The 21,750-nt window shown below is 43.7% G+C and overlaps 1 protein-coding gene across 4 annotated transcripts in view; it reads left to right on the top strand.

The window, feature by feature from the left end:
- The window catches only part of LOC135700872 (uncharacterized), a 194,584-nt gene that overhangs the window by 63,752 nt on the left and 109,082 nt on the right, over positions 1-21,750 (top strand). For 3 of the 4 annotated variants that reach the window (XR_010517610.1, XR_010517608.1, XR_010517609.1), the window contains exon 1: positions 8,949-10,039. The exons of the other annotated variant lie outside the window; for it this stretch is intronic. The gene's annotated coding sequence lies outside the window, so the exon portion shown is untranslated. Of the gene's footprint in view, positions 1-8,948; positions 10,040-21,750 lie in introns of those variants that run through there. 4 annotated transcript variants of the gene reach the window in all.

Raw genomic sequence — 21,750 nt, 5'->3', positions numbered from 1 at the left:
TCTTTGCAACCTTGCTTCCAACCTGGATCGGGTATCAAGATTGGGTCTGCTTGTTTTCTGACAAACGTCAGTTTGATCGTTTGTTTTTAAAACCCAGCTCAGGTTGAGGTTCGCACTGAAAAAGCTCGGCTTCGCACTCGGTTCAAACCCCTGCTTACACACATCCCACCATGCTTCCGTCCGAACAAAACCATCCAAAAATTACCAGCATCGAAATGAACCAATTCGTGAACATCCGAAGAATCCACGTCCATGATCAGCAGTCCTCCCAGCAGTTTATGATAGACACTGTTGCCGATATTTCTGTAGTTCTTCCGTTTCCTCCGTCTCCACCCAGTGCAAACCCATCAACTTTTCACTGCCAACGGGGACACAATCCAAACCTAGGACACTAAACGTCTTACCATCGATATTGGTCTACGACGTCCATTTGTTTGAGTATTCATTCTTGCCGATGTGAAAGCGCCTATAATCGGAGCAGATTTTTTGAAGCACTACGATTTGCTGGTGGATCTCAAGCGTAGCAAATTGATCGATAACTAAACACATCTGGAAATCAATAGCATGAACTCGCCCTTTGCCAACATCTTCAAGGAGTACCAGGACATCACCATCCTGAACATGAAACAGGTCAACCCGTTTTCTCTCGTTTCCAACGGCTCCCGGTTGATAAGCTGCATGAAGCGCAAGCTGAGATCAGGTTTTTGAGGGAGCCAACCTTCCAAAAGCCTTTGATGGTCCGTAAAGCCGACAAGCGTGCACGATTCGTCTTCCGAGGAAATTCAGCAGAGGAATTCAAGGTCTACATCATAGACGTGACGATGTTTGGTGCGACGAGCTCGCCATGCTCCGCCCAATTCGTTAAAAACCTCAACGCGAAGGAGTATGCAGTACAGTTCCCGGAAGCGGCGAAGGCGATTGTGGAGAACCATTACGTCGATGATTATTTCGACAGCATGGATACAGTAGAGCAGGCGGTTAAGCGAGCCCAGGAGGTGAAGTACGTGCACTCGAAGGCTGGTTTCGAAATCCGCAACTGGGTGGCCAACTCCGACGAATTTCTGCAGAGCATGGGGGAGCAGAAAAGTAACAAATGCGTTCAGCTCACCGAAGACATGGGTACGAGTTTGGAACGAGTCTTGGGCATAGCTTGGTGCCCGCTAGGGGATGAATTCACGTTTCTAGTGAAGCTACGGGATGAACTGATGACGTATCTGTCAGGAGAGCAAAGGCCGACAAAAAGGGTGATCATGAGCTGTGTCATGAGCCTTTTCGATCCCCTTGGGATGCTAGCAACGTTCACTATCCACGGAAAAATACTAATTCAAGACTTATGGCGTAGTGGCTGCGACTGGGATCAGCCTATTGATGATGGATCAGTTGGCTTCCGGAGATTGAAAATGTGAAGATTCCACGCCACTATTTTCGAAGGTTCAGTTCAGTCGACTACAGCACTCTACAGCTCCATGTCCTCGTTGATGCCAGCAAAGATGCATATGGTGCTGCTGCATATTTCCGTGTGTTAACAGATGAAGGCCCATTGTGTTCACTGGTGATGGCGAGATCGAAGGTCGCTCCGTTAAAAATGCTGTCAATACCTCGTCTTGAGCTGCAAGCGGCAGTCATAGGATCCAGGTTGATGAATTCGGTGATCGAGGCTCATTCATTGGTGGTGAAGAAGCGGTTCATTTGGTCCGATTCCAGAACGGTGATTTCTTGGATTCAGTCAGAGCAACGCAAATACAAGCCATTCGTCGCTTTCCGGATTGGCGAGATTCTGAGCCTCACGAAGCATAGTGAGTGGCGATGGATTTCAACGGCGAGTAACATTGCGGACGACTTAACGAAGTGGAAAAAGGGCAGCAGTCTAGATTCGAACGGTCCGTGGTTCCAGGGCCCACGATTCTTGTACCAGCCAGAAGAGGAATGGTCGCAGCAAGACACCGTAGAACCGAATACCCCAGAGGAAGCCCGAATATGCCATTTGTTCCATGATATTTCGATAGTCGAGACGGTAATCGATGCCACGCGTTTCTCTCGTTGGAAGGTTCTCGTCCGAACAGTAGCCTGCATCTACAGGTTCAAATCCAACTGTATCAGGAAACGGGAAGGCTTGGCGATCGAGGTGATTTCAGCACCACCAAGGGTGCAACGGTTGGTGAAGAGGTCTATACTAACTGTGTTGGTTCCACTGAAGCGAGAGGAGTTTCAACGTGCTGAAGCCTACCTTTGGCGGTCGGCGCAGGCAGAGGCCTACGAAGATGAAATAAAGATCCTTGTGAAGAACCGTGACCTTCCGTACAGCGAGTGGCATCCGTTGGAGAAGAATAGCAATTTGTACGACGTCAGCCCGTTTTTAGACGAGCAAGGTGTTCTCCGGATGGAAGGCAGAACCGCACAGGGTTCATTCCTTCCTTTTGAACTCCGATTCCCGGTAATCTTGCCTAAGAAGCACCCAATCACGACGAAGTTGCTGGAATATCATCACCAACAAGCGGCCCACGCAAATGGGGAAACTGTGGTCAACGAACTCCGACAGCGTTTCAGGATCCCAAATCTCCGGACAGAATTGAAGGCAGTGACGAAGGCGTGTGTGTGGTGCAGAGTAAAGAAGTGCCAGCCGAAGATCCCGAGAATGGCTCCGCTTCCGTTGGCTCGTGTCACCCCTGGTTGGCAACCATTCAGTTTCACTGGAGTGGACTACCAACCCTCTCCATATGGTCAAGAAGTCGAACGGAAATTGGCGTCCATGCGGTGATTACAGGAATCTCAATGCAATCACCCCAAGTAACACAAATTCATAAATTTTGTTCAGTAAACTGCTACACAACCAAAACCAGGTTATATAAACTGTTATGGAACATGTGTGCTGCTTGAGACGGTTCCTCATCGGTATCCGATACCGCACATCCAGGAATTTTCAAACATCCTACACAACAAAGAGGTGCTTTTGAAATTTGCAGTGGGCCTACCACCAAATCCCCGTTAGACCTGTGCGCCGCCGCGCCACGCCACCGCCGCCGACGATTTTCATACGCCGCCGCCGCCGATGAAATTTAACCGGCGCGCCGCCGCAGTAAAATGGCTCACGCCACCGAATAAATTTATGTCACGCCGATGAAAATTCCGTAACATCTTTTCGGTAAAATGCATCTTGAACGCACGCTCGTTCGTTGCTACCAAAAATTGAGTGAAAATCCACTCAATTTAATTAAACCAGATCTACTCTAAATTGAGTAACACAGCCAGAACTGTTATTTCTTCTCATTCCCATAAATAAATAAAATTTTGAAATGAGTCAAAAATACACAAATGGGCAAACATTTTGTTTCCTTTATTTTTTTCTTTAGGATTAATAAACCAAAAACTATATCGAGCATTTTATTTTATAGCAAACATAATGCAAAACAATTACCTCTCAATACAAACGATTTGTTTTCCGTCGATCTTGTTTTCCGTGCTGAGCACCAATGCCACGGACGCCAGGGAGGCAGCTTCCACACCTGGACCCTACCTATCGACCCATCAACTCATGAACCGGGGACAAACGGCTTTACTTCCCTTGCGAAGGAAGACGTGATCAGAGATGGTATGCCTCCGAACATACCGGCGGCGCCGACTGGGATTGAACCCAGGCCTGCTGGGGTGAGAGGCAATCACGTTTACCACTACACCACCGGCACCGCTACCCAAACAACGTTGTAGGTGGAGATATTCTATGCTTTTGGAAAATTAGAAAGCTGCAGTATCCTTGCATGAAATCCAACAAGGCTCCAGGGGTCGATCGAATATCAGCAGAGATGCTCAAAGCTGACTCCATGCTATCCGCTCAAATGTTGCATCAACTATTATGTAATCTCTGGGACACCGCGACTTTTCCAGCCGACTGGATGCAGGGCGTCTTAGTGAAGGTCCCAAAGAAGGGGGATCTGACTGTGTACGACAATTGGCGAGGCATCATGTTACTGTGTATTGTTCTCAAAGTTCTGTGCACAGTTATCCTGAATCGGATACTGGAGAAGATCGACGCGACTCTCTGGCGGTAGCAGGCAGGATTCTGATGATCTTGTGTGGACCATATTGTCACGCTCGGTATCATCCTGGAGCAGGTCAATGAATTCCAAGAGTCCCTTTATTTGGTATTCATTGACTACGAAAATGATTTCGACCGACTCAATCACGAGAATCTGTGGGGCGCCCTGAGATGCAAGGGAGTCCCGAATAAAATCGTCAACCTCATCGAAGCGCAGTATCAGGCTTTCACGTGTAGAGTTATGCATAACGGAGCCTTGTCTGACCCTATCCGGGTAGTCACTGGCGTGAGACATCACCGCTACTGTTCCTCATCGCAATCGACGAGATCGTGGTGGGTGCAATTGACCGTGTACCGAACCGTGGGCTTCTTTGGCAACCTATCAGCATGGAGCATCTCAACGACTTCGATTTGGTTGATCATGTTGCTCTACTAGCACAATGGCGCTTTGATGTATAGAATAAGCTCAATGACCTAGGCGAACGCTTCTCTGCGGCGGGTCTCACCATCAACGTCAACAAGACCAAGCGGGGCAAACAGTGGAGAAGGTCGAAAGATTCCAATATCTTGGCAGCCAAATAGTGTCGGACGGCGGGACCAAGAGTGTCATAGGTGCACGAATCAAGAAGGCTAGGGCTGCCTTTTCGAGTTTACGAAACGTATGGAGATCAAACCAGATAATTCCGAATTTTCAACTCGAACGTGAAATCTGTGTTGTTATACGCCAGCGAGACGTGGTGTGTATCAGCGGAGAACACTCAGAAGCTGCAGGTATATAATTCGTGCCTGAAGGCCTCACAACTTGATCTAGAATGCCGAGTTCCATCCTCGATGTCATCTGAAGCCGATAGCAACAGAAATTCGAGACCGAAAGTGGAGGTTGGTCGGCCATACACTTCGACAAGGCGGAAACGAAATCTGAAAGCAAGCGCTGGATTGGAATCCGGCAGGACATCGCAGCAGAGGCAGACCCAGGGGCGGCGGAGCCTCAACAAGGAAATAAAGCAAGTCGATAGGAATCTGACCTGGGCCCAGGTCAAGACAAAAACGAGCAGCCGCTCAGGATGGAAGTCTTTCGCGTTGACCCTTTGCACCTCCGGTGGTGTACAGGACCCTTAAGTAAGTATCCTTGGTTGGCAGCCTTGGTTCGCAAGGTTTTGTGTGTGCCCACCACCAGCATGCCAAGTGAACGAGTTTTTAAACAAAGCTGGGCTGACCGTATCTGCATGTCGGTCAGGCATCCACCCTAACAATGTGGATTAAACAATCTTTATTCATGACAATTACAGTATTTGCAAAAATATAGTTTTGCAGTAAACAGTGGCTGCTAGGTAATGCAACAGATTGCTATTATAGAGCAAATTTTCATTACGTCGAAAGTAACAAAGGTAAACAAAGTCGAGCTATCAGTGTCAATCGATGCTCCTGCTATTACATTATATACTGTCCGAATATAGGATCACATCCCAATTTTAAATTTATTTTTCAGTCAAATTGCTTTTTGACGTAATCACCTTCCGATCAAAATAGTTTTCGATGTAAATTAGGTCACCCGATTTCTATGGAGATGCCGTTTGCCTTAAGTAACAGCGCTGAGAAACCCGTGAAAAGTGTACGTTCGTCGTTTCGCTTTCTTATTATAAAAGTGAATAAATCGAACTGTTTGTTGCTAAGATGATGTCGGTGGTCCTAAAATGATGCATGGGCTGCACGTAAGGATAGGTCATTGATAATTCTCCTGAATATCCTGGTAAATACACTTTGACTTAAGTAACAATAGTGGCCACCAAACGATGTATAATAACTTTTGTCTCAAAAACCAGTATTTTTAGCATGAAAGCTAGCGATTTGCATTTGTATGATTAAAACCCTGCTAAATATGTTAAACATTGCTATCACTATGAGATTATATGTGTTTATGTTGGAAATAGGAATAACTTTTCGGTCATCAAAACAAAACTTTATTTTTCTCGGATCGGTGTGAATGTTACTTACGACATAATGAAAATTTACTCTTGAATACTATCCACCCCAATATAACGTACTTTTCTTATACTTAACAAAAGGCTTGTAACACTTTGCCGTATGACTCCACCCCCTGCAATTTTAACAAGCACTTGACATACTTTTATAAACAAATTCCACATGCACAGCCAATGAAAACGCTCAAAATTGTGTAAGATTTATTCATATTTGACTTTAGGTTACTCAAATTCGTGAAAACGTAGGTCACTCATAGAATGAGTCAATTTCCTCACACTTTTCCGAGGAAAACTTCTCGAATACGAGGAAAACTGATTGGGGTTTTAGTCTGTCTACTAGTACACTTGTAACCTGTGTATAATTTTCTTAAATTTTCCCCATATTCGAGAAGATTTCCCCGGGAAAGTGTTGGAAAATTTACTCATACTATGAGTGACCTAAGTTTTAGCGATTTTGAGTAATCTGATCTCAAATGTGGGTAGCATTTTTTGTCGATGTGCGATTGGTTTGGGAAGTATTTTTTTTTTTCTAAATCATTAAAAATAAACTCACGCCGACCAACGCCAGCACACCTCCGCCGCCGAAAGCAAACGGCGTGACGCTGCCACGCCGCCGCCGCCGGCAGAAAACAACATATCACGCAGCCGCCGAAAATATTTTGATCTGCGCGCAGGTCTAATCCCCGTTGCACCGGATACTGCTATCATCACACCTTTCGGGCTGTTAGAATTTAAGTTCATAACATTCGGACTACGAAACGCAGGGAAAACACTTCAGATGTATTTTCACATTCTTTAATGGCACCGGTGGTGTAGTGGTAAGCGTGATTACCTCTCACCCCAGCAGGCCTGGGTTCAATTCTAGTCGGCGCCGCCGGGATGTTCTGAGGCATAACATCTCTGATCACGCCTTCCTTCGGATGGGAAGTAAAGCCGTTGGTCCCCGGTTCATGAGTTGATGGGTCGATAGGTAATGTCCAAGTGTGGGAGCTGCCTTCCTGGCACGTCGGTAGCATTGATGCTCAGCACGGAAAACAAGATCGACGGAAAAAACAAACCAAAGGAAAAAAAAAAATCTTCACATTCTCGGTGACTTTGATTTCATTTTCCCTTATGTCGATGACCTTTGTGTTGCATCCGACGACATCGAGCAACACAAGGAATATCTCCGTCTGGTATTCGAGCGGCTGAGTTAAAATGGAATCACCATCAATGCCGGCAAATGTTAGATCGGCCAACCCGAGGACGTGTTCCTGGGACATCTCATCACTCAAGACGGCATCATCACTACTCCAAGCAAAAAGTTGAACGTCAATCTATCCAGTGGGACAAACTTAACTAATTTTATAGTTGATACGTGTTTTTTTTTATTATAGTCACTTTAACACTCTTGGGTCATTCGTGACTTGTCCGGGGGTGAGATTTGTACTCGTGACTTTGCCGTGAGAGGTATGGATGTTAACCACTACGCCGGGGTCACCCCCCTTGATCGGTCATGACCAACGTACCGAAATGAAATTCACTTTCTGATAGATCTTACCAGTGATTTAAATAAAACTTGGGACTTTAAGTAGTGATGAAACGTCGCTAGAACTATTCCACAGCCGCAGACAGTATATGAGCAAGTTAAACGCACACATTTTTGCATGTAGATTTGAAGAAATACTTCAAGTCTCCTCATCCATTAATGTATGCGTTAGGTAAAGAAGTGTGCGTTTGACTAGTACTATCGCTCATTTTAAACTTCCATTCAATTTTCTTACTGCCAAACTCCAGCGGAACTATAAATCTACCCTCTTCAGACCTTTCTCTAGCTAAAAAATTATCACACTAAAGCTTCATATTAGATAGCATTTCCAACCAATGAAATATTTTTTAATAATTTAAATACCAATAAAAGATTAAACAGATTATGAGTAACCGATCAACAGTAATGCAGTTTTTGAAAGAGCACGAAATTTCCTCCATGCAGCTTAGAAAAACACCCAGCCTTATGATTTTCAGACACTTTTCATGGTGACAAAAGTAAACATTATGATTAGTTTCGGCCTAAGCAATAAATATCCCAAAAATGTATGCATCTTAATGCACTCATTTCTCACCCAGTTAGCTAATCCCATCAACCCCCACCTCTGCTGAACTACTTTTAATGCAGTCTACAAACTATCCATTACATCATCATCACCATCACCATCATCATCGCCACAGAACCGTTCTTACACAACAATAACTTCCACTCAGCCGAACTTTTCGCCATCCATTCATAGTAGAGGGTACAAAACGCAACGAGAGCAGCAGAGCAGCAGGAATCATCGTTGAAAAATCCATTCTCCGCAAAAAAAAACCGTTCCTACTACGTAGATCACCTACCGACCGATAGCTGTATAGTCAGCAAACGGTCGCACCAGCAGCAGCAGCAGCAGCAGTATTGTCACGCTTGTCTGATTTTCCATTTCCCAGATCCCCCCACACAGAAAATGCTGCTCCGCTCCGCACTCACTAATCGCTGATTCTTTGTTTTGCTCGTCTGTTTCGTTCTGGTTTCTCCAACAACGACGGTCGGAACCGGAGCTGGGTGTTCTCATATTGCACGCGCTCGCTCGATTCGCTCGCCTGGTGGAGGCGCCCATCAGACCGTGAATTCGGTGTCTGTGCGAGGCTCGAAAGTGATCTAAAATTGGGTGGGCTCTCACTTACCCATGCACACATTCCGAATCCACGACGACGACGACGACGGGAAGGTTTTGTTTTGTTTGGTCGTTTATCGTCGCCTAGGAACAGACGGGTGGGTGAAGGATGATGGGTGATGAGTTGGGCAGAGTCAGTCAAATGGGATAGTTACCCAAGGGCGCACCAGCCCAGGTGAGTGCCCTTAGAAGAGTGGCCAAGAACTGCACACCACAACCGATGTCGCCGCAGTTCGTTCGGGACTTTTGAAGCGGGCGGTGGCTCAACACAGGTTCTCGTGTCGTGTTTTTCTCGATAAGATCGGATCGAATTGAACAAGTCGCGACATTGTTCGTCTAGAATTCAACTTTGTTGTGGTGGTCAGTGTATTTCAAAAGTGAACATTTTTTTTTTTCGGAAAACGCCCCTCAGGGTAGGTTGATCAGTGACCGGGCTTCGGAGATCTAGAATCGTTTTAATAAACCATGTGGGTGTAGAACACAGTAGTGCACCGTTCGCTTGCTGGATGAGCGTCATATTACGCAACGGTCACGCTTGCTTGGGTGCGTTATTTTCTATTGATTGGCTTTCGTGGCCATCCCACTACTGGACGGTCGGGTCGGGTAGATTTCACTAAATACACCAACGCGCGCGGTGCTGGAGTTCGACCCTGGATTTTGAACTTGTGCGAATGGGCAGCACGTGCTGGGTGTGTGGCAATTGGCAGTAGTTCTAATGAGTGAGTGCTTCCGAGAGAATTATGGGGTTGTCATAGGTAATAAGCGTTTCGTTTACGGTGCAGTGTGCTGGTGAATTTCTATTCAATCGGAGATACAAATAAGCGGTGTATTAAAAAAAATAATGTCTAAAATTCAAGCGCATCCGTTTTTGTGTAGTCGTCGTTCAATTGTTTGTCCAATTGTTCCTTGAAAAAGCGAGCGATCGGAAGAGACGAATCCACAGGGAAAAGGGAGGAATCGAGGATGAGCGAAGCGCGGCATCGGTACAAGTGCAAAGTGGCTGATTTCGTACAATAAAATATTGAAATTCAATGCCGGCTGTGAAGTTTCGGATTTTTCGTTGGTGACGGCCCAACCCGAGTGCGACGCGACGGTATCCACATACGGGTGGCGGAAAAAAGTGTTGGTGTCCGCAGAAAAGTGTGGGCAATGTTTGTGCTAGTTCACGATTTTTGCTGCTTTCGGTGTGAAGTTTGATGGTGAATTATTTATCCGATTGAAGTTTTTGTTTTTTTGTTTTTGGTCAAGTTCGATTCTGTGCCATTTTGTATTTTAAGTGATTGTGTGTTTAAGGAGAACCCAAACATTTTCAAGAAATTTGCTGATAACGGAAAAACGTAAGTTTACAAGTTTTCTCCCACACACAATTTTTTTAGGTATGAAGTTTAAATTTAAATTATTGTCAGCCAGAAGAAGCATAAATAATTAATCACAACCCTTCTTTCAGCAACGAGCGCAATGTTATGAAAATTTGTATGTGACAAGTAGGGGAGAACGATGCGAAATACAACCCGGGGTAAAACGCACGATGCGATTTTCCATAGCATTCCCGTTTTTCATTAATAAATTTAATAAGTCACAGTGATAGTTTAGTACTTTAACTAGCATTTCGGCTCAAACAATCCCAGAATTAAGAGTGGAATGGATATGATAAACCAAATCGGGCGTTTTTCCCGGAGTGCATTTATACCCTGTTCTACCCTACCGTCTGTGGAAACGAAAACAAAAACCTTGTTTTTGAAGAAATTTATTTGGCTTTGCAAGTAGGGATAGGAATACATGAAAAATGATTTATTATGGTTCCTTTATTCAGTTCGTTTGTTGCCCTCCGCACTGAGTTCTTCTTTCAATTCCTGGCTACTATGCCTGCTCATAACTTAGTATTCGTTGAAGCCCATCCACACTTCATAATAAGGAGCTTTGTACTAGGGGCAAGACATCTGTACTCAGAGTAAATATATTTGCAGCGAGTAAATGTTAGTTACTCATATTCACTCAAAAATGATCAAAGAAGTCTCGATTTTCTGGTCAAAGAAAATATCGTCTGACAGCATATTTGGTTTTCAATATAAACACAGTTTTTAAGCATTAAAAGATCCAAGGCAGACCAGGGATCGATTGGTTAAAGTGTTATCGTTGAAGATTTTTGATTTTTTAGGGTGGGTTATTTCAAGACTATGCATGTTGGTACGCGACCAGAGATTTGAGAAGTTTCTGCCCTGTGAACAAAAATAGCTTATCACAGTCTGTAAAAACGGCGCCGGTGGTGTAGTGGTAAGTGTGATTACCTCTCACCCCAGCAAACCTGGGTTCAATCAAATGGGATCACGTCTTCCTTCGGAAGGGAAGTAAAGCCGTTGGTCCCCTGTTCATGAGTTGATGGGTCGATAGGTATGGTCCAGGTGTGGAAGCTGCCTTCCTGGCGCGTCGGTAGCATTGGTGCTCAGCACGGAAAACAAGATCGACGGAAAACAAACCAAAGGAAAAGAAAAAAAAACAGTCTGTAAAAGATCCCTATGATCTTGTTGAACTAATATCAGACATGAGGAAATCCAACAAATGTTGAGGTATGTCGTGACAAGTATTATTATTATTATTTAACTTTATTAATGAGGCTTTCAGCCTTGGGCTGGTGCGCCTCCACGTCGTGACAAGTACAACAATGTTCCAAAGTTTCAATAACGTGTAACTATTCGTTTTTACCGGTAAGTGCAGTAGTAAGAAACTCCTCGAGCTGGGTCTCAGGGTTGGCTTATTACTTGGTAGTCAAAAGGACTTCGTGAACAAGATGTGCAGTGTACGGTCACCTGACTAGAGATTGTTGCGGAGTATGAACTGAAAGATATGGATTGGTGGGGAAACAATGGTTTTTATTGTGAAAAGACTGTCGATTTCTGATCTATATGTTAGTTTTATTACGCAATCTATTGTTTGTCTTTGTTGGGGTTTTCTGCATTCCGTACCACTGTTACCTTGTTGCTGATGCCGACAATCTGGTGACGTACTGCAAGTACTTGCTGCTACTGCTGTCAACGAACGGTGACTGGTGTTTTCCGAACCTATGGGGAATGGTGATTTGTCTGCACGCCGGTTTGATGAGGCTTGTCATTCGTGTGTGGCTTGGAAGCCTTTCAGGCGTCTTCCCGCATTGGCGAGGATTGACATGGCCTAGGACGATACCGGAGTGACCGTGCCAAAAGGGGAATTCTCCCGAGTTTTAAGCCTCCTTCGTGGTCAGTCGGACCAGAGGTTGGAATTGGTGGTGGTCTGATTGGGCCTGATCAGTCCAAATAGAGGGAACTGGTGTACAACACATGAACGCCTGATACATGTAACCGTTCTGTTACAAACCTTCAATTCTCTCAATTGCACCATGTGATCGAAACTTCAGGTAAATTTAAACTATAGCGATGAAACCCACTGGGAAGACGACACGACCATGTTTAACGGTCGATTGTTGAATAAAGCGTGCATGGCCACAGTAAAATGGCGATACTCAGCGAACGGCCATCGTTCACTTTCAAACAGGCGAGCGTGTAGATCAGAAGTGGTTAGCTAGTGGAGTAAAATTAATATCTAGGAAATCTAGTGCAAGTAGTGAATCGTAGTGACCTGTTGAACACCGATTTCACCGATTCAGGACCTTTTCCGTACGTTTTTCAAACTGATTACTGGTTGGCAGGTTTCGGACCTCCGTTGCACGCTACAGTAGTGAATGATCGTAGTGTGCTGTGCTCGAAGAGAGACTTAGAAAAATTTCAGCCGTCAATTTTTGCTCCGTTTTTTCTCGACTTTTATGAAGTTGTAATTAGTGTTCCTTCAACTATTTGCCACCCCAGAGTTCTTAAACCACTGATCCTCTCGGAACCTAGCACCAACAGCCGGCCTTATTGGTTGTTCTTTGTGGCTCTTTGTGTTCCATACAAGTGGGTCAGATTCTCCGATTAGCAGCCTGAATCCATTCAGCCACAATTGTGCTTTCATCATCTGACTAATCAACTGATTTGCCATACAGGATTTTTGGTTCGCTTGTCCGATACTAAGAATAGGCAAATCTATTTTCGAGCCCAGTCAACCAACCCTTGAGTATGGAGATCACTGTAACAAGACATCGTTCATGGATCAATTTGGTGAGTCCGTTGCAATTGATTCTGGTGCTAATAATTGGCAGGGTCCAATATTGGACAGTTTGATGTTAATAAAGTACTATCAGTTAAAACTGTGTTTTTGAGATTTGTCTCTATATCTAGATAGAGCTGTAATTAGGGCGTAACAGCTTTTTTAAACAATGACTTCTCTCGATGATTTCTACAAAATCAAGGCTCGCCCACGCAAATCAACATCATCATCGAGTAGAGGAAGACTTCCTCTAGCCGATAGTTGTATTGGATTGCGTAGGCGTGCCTTGAATTCCTAGAAATCTTTAAGAGAAGTCATTGTTTACAAAAGCTGTTACGCCCTAATTCCAGCTCTATCTAGATATATTCTTTGGTGCTTCCTATCGGATAATCAAGTTGGTGTTCGCAGAGTGAGACAATGTCACTGAGACACAATATGGTAACTTGGGTATTCCGATAACTTATACTTGATAGACCTGGTCTACGGTTCAAGATTGGTTTCTGTGATGATAAGTATCACACAAAAGGTAAAATAAGTAGCATGATCTTCATCGAAATGTAAGTAATATTGACAATAATCATAGCAATCAACTCGTATACAATGTATACATTAAAATACGTATAAAAGGAGAGTGTGATTGCCAACTCCCGGTTGATAACATTTCGTCGATAAAGGGTGGGTTCCTCTCCCCACTCATTGGGGCATCTTCCTGTTTGGGGGCTTGTGTTTTTGACCAATTGGCTGATCAAGTTGCTGGAAGGAGATTCTTTATTGTTCCGTAGATGCGTATGGGCGACTTTACCTATCGATCTACCCAATCCGTTTTTAACCCTTCATACAGCGACATGTTGAGGACAATCAGAGCTTATTAAGCTTGATCAAGACAAACAGAGAAAAGAGCCCACTGCTGTCGGACTTAGTTTCCGTGCTACAATGGGTAGAAGTAACTTTTTAGTCACGGATTAATTGCCAAGGACCATTGTTCCTTGTAAAAGAGGACACCGCTCTCGAGCAGACGGCCCTAATCGCTAAGGAGAGATTCCCTTCCCGGTTCGACAGAGTGAGGTCCTGCCGTCGTCGACCGGTTTCGTTTGACAGCCAACGAACGGTAGACGCGCTAGCCAGACCACCATCGCTTGAGTACCCGAAGCCCCTCCAGTTTTCCCGGTAGTGCACCGACTCTGAGACACAGTTCGCAGGTTCATGCTGCTGAGTCGTTGTCGCGTACAAGATTAGTTTCATACAGTATGAGGTAATAGAGGCTTTTCTAGGTTTTTTAGGTCATCTACGCCATTCCACCATTCCACCCACTTAGTTTATTAAATAATTCAAAATTTTCTACCAAACCACTGCCATTGCAAATTGGCGGCGCTCCTTAAGTGTTTGTATGTTGATGAGCATGCAGCGCGCTTCATAAGATGGTAATGGAAATGTAGTCCAATTCAATTTACGTAAAGCATATAAAAGGAATTGTTTTTGGACAGATTCTATGCGTTCTTCGTGTACCAGCTTGTACCAGAAAGTACTCGTGGAGCTCTTGGCGATAAATACAAGGTGAATAACTTGGGTTGTTGATCTTATTTCCGTTCAACTACAGCCCGCGCTTTACCTTCCTTTCCCCACGGATTTTAACAGAAAAATGTAATTTTTCCACTAAGGATGGCTTCTAAATTTATTTGGCTTGCCATATTTACCGTTAGATTTGATAAATAATCTCAAATTGCTCATACTTTGTTAAGCATAAAACAATGCTTCTTGATCCAAATTCATCCTACGAGTTTCATTTCTGTCCAAACGGATTGAAACGCCATTGGATTTTCTTCGTCATATAGATGAAGGGAGAAACAAAAATAATTTGTTTCGCTAGGAGCGCTTCTTTTGTTTTTGAGAACAATGTGTTTGTAAATATTCATAATATGCGCTCTAATTGGCCTTGTGTTGTAGCTTTTGAACAAACGTATGATTGCACGGTGAAATCATTGATATTATTGATGTTTTCTTCTCGATAGAACGGAAATAGGCGATTACGACGAGCTAGTACTTTACCCTATAAGCGCAGGAGTCGGATCGATTGGCGATGTTCAACAAATTTGTTCTGCATATTTTTCGTAATCTAAATCTCAGGTTAGGTGACAAGTAAATGAATCGTTTCGTTCTGTTTCCCATACATAATCCCATGTACAATGTTTGAAGTTCTTCCGCAAATCCAGATCGTAACCAAATTCCGTCAAACTTGGCCCAGTTGTTGTGGACCTCAATACAGATCGAAACAGCAGTGCGTGGAGAGCAGGGGGCTGTAAAGATAACCCTCTGAGTGCTCATGTTTGGTACCACTTTTTGCATAAATTCGTTTGGTATAACGCAGTTTGGCTTATAGTATTTGGTATAATAAGTGAACTGCAGTAAAAGTCTGATCAGTTTTAAAATAAGAGGCTTTATGATCAGTGAAAAAACGCTCTATTTTAAAATTTAATTTAAGGGACGACGGATTAAGACGGCCTATTGAAACAATCAACTCCTGAAATAAATAATGATCCAGAGTTCTTTGCTATACAATAGTTTGGGTCAGTGCTGCAAAATCTCGACAATACACGGTGATATTCAAAATTCAATTCACTTTAATCACTCACATCACTCATTACCAGGTGAATCTTTGTCATTGACAAAAAAATTGATGAATGCCAAGTTTTTTTTTTTTTTTTTGAGAATCAAGTCGGTGAAAACCATTTTGTCAATTCATAAAACTAGGTTCTGGATTTCTAATAAATAAAGAAATAAGCTATATCTTGGAATCTTCACTATCTACGATGTCAAGACATCTATGTGAAGTCCACACGGAGACTAGTGTCGCAAAGTGAGAGAATTCTGAACCAACCAGCCCACAAATTAGAAGACATTGATTAGCTGAACAACTTTCCTGAAGATCTCAAGTTTTTTTTTCAATATAGGAAATTGACTTGCCCATTAGCACCACATAGTAAGAATATTCTGTACTACTTACTCTCTAACAAATGTGCCGTGACATACTGTACAATTTTGGCTAAGACAGTAGCCTTTTATATTGTCAGGATCCTGCGATATTCCATGTGGTGAAACCCTTTACCCCTTACCCCGCATGAATGTGACGTTGACTACGTCTTACGAGAAGGTACAAGGGTAAATTGAATATCTAAAATTGCGACCGTCACTAAAAGGTGTTAGGTTTTGAACGCTTTTAACTATGTCATTTATAGATGAAACTAAAGTCCAAATACACCAACCGATAGGAAATAATTCTACGAATGTGCTTAAATAAATACTGTTACAATTTTCCATAACTTTTGAAAAGTATACAGATAAGAAGTGATCATTACTGCAAGTCTGCGGATGTAAGATGTGAGACTTCCCAAGCAACCAAAAGTTCTGATAAAAGGCTACTTGTGGCTTAAGCACCTTGGTTGAAGGTGGTCTATAGAATTCTAAGCAGCCTCATTTGTAAGTCATTTTAAGAACTTGAAAGTTTCGGTACCATAATTGAAGAGCATCCCAAGTAACAATTTTGGTTTAATGAGGGTTCTGTAGACCATGATTTGGACTTGTAGCATGCTTTAAAACCACTATAAAACTTGCAACTATACTTGGGATTCTAAGCAGCTTCTGACATTTATGAAAGTTATTTCTAGAGGCAGGTATTCATGTGAATTGTGAATTTATCAGCATTAGTAGTAGAATTGGAGCTGTTTGAAGAATTAAACCCAGTCCTACTGCGTGAGAGCCTCAACACGAACCGCTACGTCATCTGAGATATATTAAAGTGAGCTGTTGTCCTGCCTACTGTTGGCCAGACTTGAATATTTTTTTTTTTTCTTCGATTTGTTTTCCGTCGATCTTGTTTTCCGTGCTGAGCACCAATGCTACCGACGCCAGGGAGGCAGCTCCCACACCTGGACCCTACCTTTCAACCCATCCACTCATGAACCGGGGACCAACGGCTTTACTTCCCTTCCGAAGGAAGGCGTGATCAGAGATGTTATGCCTCAGAACATCCCGGCGGCGCCGACTGGGATTAAACCCAGGCCTGCTGGGGTGAGAAGTAATCACGCTTACCACTACACCACCGGCACCGCTAGACTTGAATATGAAACACCCCAACTAACAATGTTCGCAATTTAAACGCTTTACTCATTTCATTTATACAGCCTCAAGCTGCATTCAAATGTTATACGATATGAGGAAACCTTTATTCAACCTCTATACAAGCAAATCTGGCGAACTTAGCCAGCTACTTATGACTATTGTGACGGTTGGGACAAGCTCTTTTTGCATATCTATTTACGCTTTTATTCAGCTGTTATCCTGCTTTTTAGTTGTGTGTGAACTTGAAAGGCGCTTACTCAACCTTTACCCGATTATCCAATAATCACTACATAGCTTTTTCTTGACGCCAGGTTAAATATTGTTAATGTTTTTTTTTTTTTTTGAGGAATTAATTATGTTTATTTTACTGCTAATCAAATTAATCGATATTAGTTATAAGCACATCACCAAATAAATAACGCTGTACCGGAGAACCTGGAATCGCACTCGAGACGACCGCATTGGCGAACCTTGATGCTACCAACTTCGCTACACCAACACTTTGAACTGACGTAAACAAATTTACATGCCCTTCTATAACAAGATTACTGAGTAGAGGCTTTATAATAGTGCACATGATTCACTTTTCTCGACTAGTTAATGCAGCTTTGTAAAAGAGCAGAGTAAAAGCTGTAAAACTACACAAATCTAAAAATAAATCTAGTTGACTGTAAAATAACTTTCAAAGTAGCGCTAACACAGTTTACTAGTTGAGTACAGGTTGTTTGGTTGTTGAAAAAGCACTTTTGATGTTTATGTTATTCAGCAAGAGTGGTTGGTTGTGTCGAAGCCATCAAATGAGTAATATATTCGCTTTATTAGCTTTGTTTTGAAGCTTAAAATTGAAAGTTGATTAATATTTGCATAGAAGTGACATTAGCATTTATTGGGTGACGTTATTCAATGCGACTGACAAATTGAATAATGGTTGTGAAAAGTTGAGTAAACGCTCTCCAAAACTATTTTGCTAGCTTCTGCTTGTAGCTGTATCTGCAGCTTTGTTTCAGCTACTTTACAGCACAACGCTGGAAAAGTTGGCTTATAAAGCTGAAAATGTTAGTTGGGACAACACCTTGATAGATTTTAAATTGGTGTTTGCCCGCATGGTATTCCAACACACTTGTGGCGTAGTGGTTAGCAATCGTAGATCGCATGCCGAATACACGGGTTTGAATCCAGGAACTTACTCTTTTATTTTTTATGTTTGGATAGAATGTTGATGCACTTCATAAATATAAGAATTATGATTTATTCGAGCCGCTGATCATTTCACATTTACGTACATTGGTACATGTGGCTTGAAAGTTCTGTCGGAGCTTTATTTGAACTTTACGGAATATGAAAGTTCTGTTAGAATTTTATTCGAACTTTACATACATTTATTTGTACAACATCACATTTAAGATAAGACATAATCAACAATAGTATGCCACAATACTCGGTTTGCGGCTGCCGCTCTCCATCCTCGATCATGCCCAATGCTCGCTAGATCACGCTCTACCTGGTCCGCCTATCGTGCTCTCTTCGCTCCACACCTTCTTGTGCCAACCGGATCAGTAGCGAACACCAACTTTGCAGGGTTGTTGTCCGGCATTCTTGCAACATGCTCTGCCCACCGCATCCTTCCGGTTTTGGCCACCTTCTGGATGCTGGGTTCGCCGTAGAGTGCAGCGAGCTCGTGGTTCATTCTTCGCCGCCACTCACCGTTCTCCTGCACACCGCCGAAGATCGTCCTTAGCACACGTCGCTCGAAAACTCCGAGTGCTTGCAGGTCCTCCTCGAGCATAGTCCATGTCTCGTGTCCATAGAGGACCACCGGTCTTATTAGCGTTCTCTCATGGTACATTTGGTGCGGGGGTGAATCTTTTTTGACCGTAGTTTCTTCTGGAGCCCGTAGTAGGCACGACTTCCACTGATGATGCGCCTTCGTATTTCACGACTCACATTGTTGTCAGCCGTCATTAAGGATCCAAGGTAAACGAATTCCTCCACTACCTCGAAAGTATCCCCGTCTATCGTGACATTACTTCCTAGACGAATCCTGTCATGTTCGGTTCCGCCTACTAGCATGTACTTTGTTTTTGGCGCACTCACCACCAGTCCGACCTTTGCTGCTTCGTGTTTCAGGCGGGTGTATAGTTCGACCACCGTTCCAAACGTTCTTGCGATAATGTCCATGTCGTCCGCAAAGCACACAAATTGACCGGATTTCGTGAAAATCGTACCCTGGCTGTTGAACCCGGCTCGTCGCATTACACCTTCTAGAGCAATGTTGAAGAGTAGGCATGAGAGTCCGTCACCTTGTCGCAGTCCCCGGCGAGATTCGAATGAACTGGATAGTTCACCCGAAACCCTTACGCAGTTTTGCACACCGTCCATCGTTGCTTTGATCAGTCTGATCAGCTTCCCAGGAAAGCCGTTCTCGTCCATGATTTTCCATAGCTCTGTGCGGTCGATACTGTCGTATGCCGCCTTAAAATCGATGAACAAATGATGCGTTAGGACCTGGTATTCATGGCATTTCTGGAGCATTTGCCGTACGGTGAAGATCTGGTCCGTTATCGATCGGCCGTCAATGAAGCCGGCTTGATAACTTCCCACGAACTCGGTCATTTTAGGTGATAGACGACGGAAGATGATCTGGGATGGCACTTTGTAGGCGGCATTCAAAATGGTGATCGCTCTGAAGTTCTCACATTCCAAATGGTCACCTTTCTTGTGAATGGGGCAGATTACAACCTCCTTCCAGTCCTCCGGTAGCTGTTCTGTTTCCCAGATCCTGACTATCATCCGGTGCAGGCAGGTGGCCAACTTTTCTGGGCCCATCTTGATGAGTTCGGCTGCGATACCATCCTTACTAGCTGCTTTATTGTTTTTGAGCTGCTGAATGGAGGCCTTAACTTCCCTCAGCGTGGGAGTTGCGTCAGTTCTGTCCTCTGCTGCACTGACGTAGTCGTTTCCTCCATTGCGCTGATCTCCCGTGTCTACGTTCTCCTCGCCATTCAGGTGCGCATCGAAGTGCTGCTTCCACCTTTCAATCACCTCACGTCCGTCCGTCAAGAGGCTCCCGTCCTTATCCTTGCACATTTCGGCTCGCGGCACGAAGCCGTTGCGGGATGCGTTGAGCTTCTGGTAGAACTTCCGTGTTTCTTGGGAAAGGTACAGCAGTTCCATTTCCTCGCACTCCGCTTCTTCCAGGCGGCGTTTTTTCTCCAGAAAGATGCGGGTTTGCTGTTTCCGCTTCTGTTTATACCGTTCCATGCTGCAGCATTACCGCCCGCGCTGCATTCTTCTCCTCCAAAATCGCTCTGCACTCCTCGTCGAACCATTCATTCCGTCGACTTCTTTCCACGTACCCGATGGTACTCTCGGCTGCGTCGGTGATGGCTGCTTTTACTGTACTCCAGCAGTCCTCTAGAGGGGGCACATCGAGCTCGCCCTCCTCTGGAAACGCTGCCTCGAGATTCTGCGCGTATGCTAAGGCGACATCCGGTTGCTTCAGTCGCTGTAGGTTGTACCGTGGCGGGCGTCGGTACCGTACATTGTTGATGACGGAAAGTTTTGGGCGCAGTTTGACCATCACCAGGTAGTGGTCAGAGTCGATGTTAGCGCCACGATAGGTCCTGACGTCGATAATGTCGGAGAAGTGCCGTCCATCAATCAGAACGTGGTCGATTTGCCTTCTTAATCAGCGTTGTAAACTTCAAAACACTCTTTCTCACAAAACCCAAGATGAAATATTTTAGAACCATCACAGATTTGTTTGTTAGGATCAATACTAACATCCTGTGAAGAAAAAACTGAGGTACATGAATGTTGCAAAAAAAGACCTTCAGACATAGCGTGGGGGGGTTGTTGACAAAAGAAAAACTTGATATTTGTTCCGGCCTTATAGAGATTTTTAGCCATATGGCTTCATCTCTTATTGTTCATTAAAGAGAAATCCATCAAAGCGATACATTTAAGCTACATATGTAATTTGAAAATGGTTGCATTTACTCCAACTAAGACACCCCAGTTGAGTATGTTTGATATCATTAGAAAGGATAAAGGTGGTTATGGAGGTAAAGAAGAAACAGGTAGAGATTAAGAGACTCGAGCATAAGAAGAACAGTATAGATCCAGAAACGTCAGCACCAAGCCAGCGCAAGTTTTTGGCAGTGATGCCAGTTTTCTTTTGAAGATAAATTTAGTAAATGTTACCTCTTGAAAATGACAAGAGAGCCAAGGCATCTCACTGGAGACACACACCACCAACTAATCTGGCGAACACAGAAAAAAAATTAGTTGCACATTGGTCAATGTGGTTGTTGTGTAGTATTACCACCGGTTGGAAACTAACGATTTTAAATTGGCTCACTACTTGACTACCCTATTGGTACCAAGGAAATCGAAAAACGTACTCCATTCTAGTCGAAATTCTAGTACTACACTATGTTTGTTTTGATTCGCTATGAAAGTTTGACAGATAAAATGAGGGGTTCGTGGATTTTCCTATGTTTCCAGGGGTGCATGGATTAGCTTGGGACCGAAGAGCTGAGCCAAAAAGTTGAGCAGTTTCTTCGGTACCTTCTAGTCTAAGAGTTACCTCTATGGAGTTACGCTGTGCGATGTACACAGAATTTGAGATAAAATAATTTTGATGATTGTTATATTGTATCCACTTTTACCATTTGATTGTCTGTGAGTGAAGGTAACAAAAACGTGTTCCTTGCCTCCTCTTTCCGTGAAGCCATTCTTCTCAAGATTCTCAAGATACTACGAGTGATGTTTTTTTTATGGAGGAGAGAGATGTGCGGTATTCAATACCCTC

This window comes from Ochlerotatus camptorhynchus, unplaced genomic scaffold, assembly GCF_037179485.1.
Source record: "Ochlerotatus camptorhynchus isolate MF236.1 unplaced genomic scaffold, CSIRO-AGI_Acam_v1.1 ptg000013l, whole genome shotgun sequence".
Taxonomy (NCBI): Eukaryota; Metazoa; Arthropoda; class Insecta; order Diptera; family Culicidae; genus Ochlerotatus; species Ochlerotatus camptorhynchus.
This window is presented reverse-complemented; position numbering and strand designations above follow the sequence as displayed.